Source organism: Venturia canescens, chromosome 4 (assembly GCF_019457755.1).
Source record: "Venturia canescens isolate UGA chromosome 4, ASM1945775v1, whole genome shotgun sequence".
Classification (NCBI taxonomy): Eukaryota; Metazoa; Arthropoda; class Insecta; order Hymenoptera; family Ichneumonidae; genus Venturia; species Venturia canescens.
In genome coordinates, this window is record NC_057424.1 from 193,113 (window position 1) to 197,500 (window position 4,388).

The following is a 4,388-nucleotide window of genomic DNA, read 5'->3' on the forward strand; positions in this document are numbered from 1 at the left end:
TGGGCGAAATATTTCGTCGGTCGTGCGACGCCCGCACCGGGCGTCCACCGACCGAGAGATTTTACGTAGCTCGCTCATGCTTGCGTTGACGATATCTAAAGGAAATTATGGTTCTTCGTCGTCGGAGATAGGGACACTATAATCACCTTTTTGTATTTAACGTGCCGTCTCCGCCTCTCGGCTTACGACACGGCACCCAAGTGCGAGGGGTCCGGATACGCCGTATCAGCGCGCCACACGTGGCTCCCAATTTCATTTCGGGGGCTAGCCCGAGCAGACGCCTTGGTAAGACGGGGAGTACTTTCTAGAACCTCCCTACGGCCTAAGGAGGGACCGCTCCCGAGCTGATTTTTAGCGCAACTCACACGCTCGCTACCAACTGCCCCCACGAGGCCAAACCCATCTGACCGGGCGATGACGGCCGAAGCCGTCACCGGGGCTCCCGGTCCCCATGGTCCCAATCTTGCATGTCATTGGTCGGACACTCGCAGGCCATAGCATGACCTACTTCCACATTAGGCTTCTAGCCAGCCAGGCGGTGGCAACGCCAGCTCGGGTACGCGGGTGCGCCGGACCCGAAAGGACCGGGTCACGAAGACACCTGGATCCTCCCCTGCGTCACCCGCACGCACACACACCATACCATCACCTGGGTCCTGCAGCTCCGAGAAGGATGGGCAGACAGACCTCCCGGCTACAGGGCCACTCACACCAAACACGCACCACACACACGCCCAACACTGTGCCCGTCGGTACCTGACCGGGCGGCACTTTCCAATGGGTCCTCCTTGCCAATGGGTAGGTTGGGGGCGCTACCCCCCAGAGGCAAGAGACCCACGTACTAGCGCCGCCACCGAGTCCGCGCCGACGTCCCAACACAGCCGCACAACACCGCGTTCAACCGCCACCAATCACCGCCGTTCATCGGCGCCAGACCGGGCGACACTTTCCAAGGGCCCCCCTCCCAGTGGGTAGGTGGGGTTGGATACACCCCCCAAAGGAAAGAGAGCACACATGTACTAGTGCCGCCACCGAGTCAGCGCCGAGTCCCGTCCAACCACTCCAAAACCTCGCACATGCCATCCGGCCTTCGTTCAATCCTCGTCAGCCCCCAAGCCCTCCCGGGTTTCCCCGGATCCAACGGAGCGCTTTGGAGGCTGACGGTCATCCCGCACACGTCCACTTTCGTGGACGGCGAGCATGCGTTCAAAAAGAAACACACAGTCTCCTCGTGTAAGTGGAGCTCCCTCCACGACCATGATGCTAGGCATCAGACGAGTCACGGTCGAGGGCGCTCTCGCGTATCCTCTCCCACATGTCGAGAATACCCACGGACCCGCTGCTTTGCTCTGTGGCCGAGGGCCCGCAAAGGTCGTAGACGACCCCGCGGGTTTTAAGGGTGGGTGCCATGTGGTCTACACCACCCACCCGAGGAGATAGGGACAGTGGGAATTTCGTTAATCCAAATGTTACGCACACGTGGACGATCCGGTGGGATTGGACTCAAGATTCGAGCGAGCATCCAAGCCCGCCGTTTACCCGTTCGACCGCAACACGCGTCAAGAGCGACGAGTAAACTCACAAGATACGCAACTTTCGAGATATTCGGACGATCCCAAATTCGCCTTTCTCCCGATAGCCTACGTAGACGAAGCATCGCGGTTTTGTGCCCAGAGACTCTGTAATTGTGCTGACTTTTTTTCCGTCGGTCGTGCGACGCCCGCACGGGGCGTCCACCGACCGAGGATTTCTCGTTTCCCCGTTAGACCCTACGAGACGAGTTTCGCTACGTCTCCCGACGACGTTCGTTCCCTCGATGGCGTGCGTCGAGGAAAATGCGCAGCTACGTGCCCAGGTACCTTGAAATTGGGCGAAATATTTCGTCGGTCGTGCGACGCCCGCACCGGGCGTCCACCGACCGAGAGATTTTACGTAGCTCGCTCATGCTTGCGTTGACGATATCTAAAGGAAATTATGGTTCTTCGTCGTCGGAGATAGGGACAGTGGGAATTTCGTTAAACCAAATGTTACGCACACGTGGACGATCCGGTGGGATTGGACTCAAGATTCGAGCGAGCATCCAAGCCCGCCGTTTACCCGTTCGACCGCAACACGCGTCAAGAGCGACGAGTAAACTCACAAGATACGCAACTTTCGAGATATTCGGACGATCCCAAATTCGCCTTTCTCCCGATAGCCTACGTAGACGAAGCATCGCGGTTTTGTGCCCAGAGACTCTGTAATTGTGCTGACTTTTTTTCGTCGGTCGTGCGACGCCCGCACCGGGCGTCCACCGACCGAGGATTTCTCGTTTCCCCGTTAGACCCTACGTGACGAGTTTCGCTACGTCTCCCGACGACGTTCGTTCCCTCGATGGCGTGCGTCGAGGAAAATGCGCAGCTACGTGCCCAGGTACCTTGAAATTGGGCGAAATATTTCGTCGGTCGTGCGACGCCCGCACCGGGCGTCCACCGACCGAGAGATTTTACGTAGCTCGCTCATGCTTGCGTTGACGATATCTAAAGGAAATTATGGTTCTTCGTCGTCGGAGATAGGGACATACGTCTACCTGTTGTATTTAACGTGCCGTCTCCGCCTGTCGGCTTACGACACGGCACCCAAGTGCGAGGGGTCCGGATACGCCGTATCAGCGCGCCACACGTGGCTCCCAATTTTCCTTTCGGGGGCTAGCCCGAGCAGACACCTTGGTAAGGCGGGGAGTACTTTCTAGGACCTCCCTACGGCCTAAGGAGGGACCGCTCCCGAGCTGATTTTTAGCGCAACTCACACGCTCGCTACCAACTGCCCCCACGAGGCCAAACCCATCTGACCGGGCAACGACGACCGAAGTCGCCGAAGGGGCTTCCCGGTCCCCATGGTCCCAATCTTGCATGTCATTGGTCAGACACTCGCAGGCCATAGCATGACCTACTTCCACTTTAGGCTCCTAGCCAGCCAGGCGGTGGCAACGCCAGCTCGGGTGCGCGGGAGCGCCAAGCCCGAAAGGACCGGGTCACGAAGACGCCTGGATCCTCCCCTGCGAAACCCGCTTATCAACAAAACCGTTCACCGACAGATCCTGCAGCTCAGAGTAGGGACCTGCAGACACACCTATCGAGCTGAACAGGACCTCCGCACACCTTCACCTCACTTTCGTGAGGATAGACAAGTCTACTCGTGTTGGTGGAGCTCCCTCCACGACCATGATGCTATGCATCGGACTAGTCACGGTCGAGGGCGCTCAGCGCTAACCCCCTCCCACATATCGACGAATGAACGCGAGCCCGCTACTTTGCTTTGCAGCTGACCCGACACTGTTCGCAAAGGTCGTAGACGACCCCGCGAGCTTTAAGGGTGAGTGCCATGTGGTCTACACCACCCACCCGGAGGAGATAGGGACACTAATCACCTTTTTGTATTTAACGTGCCGTCTCCGCCTGTCGGCTTACGACACGGCACCCAAGTGCGAGGGGTCCGGATACGCCGTATCAGCGCGCCACACGTGGCTCCCAATTTTCCTTTCGGGGGCTAGCCCGAGCAGACACCTTGGTAAGGCGGGGAGTACTTTCTAGGACCTCCCTACGGCCTAAGGAGGGACCGCTCCCGAGCTGATTTTTAGCGCAACTCACACGCTCGCTACCAACTGCCCCCACGAGGCCAAACCCATCTGACCGGGCAACGACGACCGAAGTCGCCGAAGGGGCTTCCCGGTCCCCATGGTCCCAAGCTTGCATGTCATTGGTCAGACACTCGCAGGCCATAGCATGACCTACTTCCACTTTAGGCTCCTAGCCAGCCAGGCGGTGGCAACGCCAGCTCGGGTGCGCGGGAGCGCCAAGCCCGAAAGGACCGGGTCACGAAGACGCCTGGATCCTCCCCTGCGAAACCCGCTTATCAACATACCGTTCACCGACAGATCCTGCAGCTCAGAGTAGGGACGGGCAGACACACCTATCGAGCTGAACAGGACCTCCGCACACCTTCACCTCACTTTCGTGAGGATAGACAAGTCTACTCGTGTTGGTGGAGCTCCCTCCACGACCATGATGCTATGCATCGGACGAGTCACGGTCGAGGGCGCTCAGCGCTAACCCCCTCCCACATATCGACGAATGAACGCGAGCCCGCTACTTTGCTTTGCAGCTGACCCGACACTGTTCGCAAAGGTCGTAGACGACCCCGCGAGCTTTAAGGGTGAGTGCCATGTGGTCTACACCACCCACCCGACGGAGATAGGGACAGTGGGAATTTCGTTAATCCAAATGTTACGCACACGTGGACGATCCGGTGGGATTGGACTCAAGATTCGAGCGAGCATCCAAGCCCGCCGTTTACCCGTTCGACCGCAACACGCGTCAAGAGCGACGAGTAAACTCACAAGATACGCA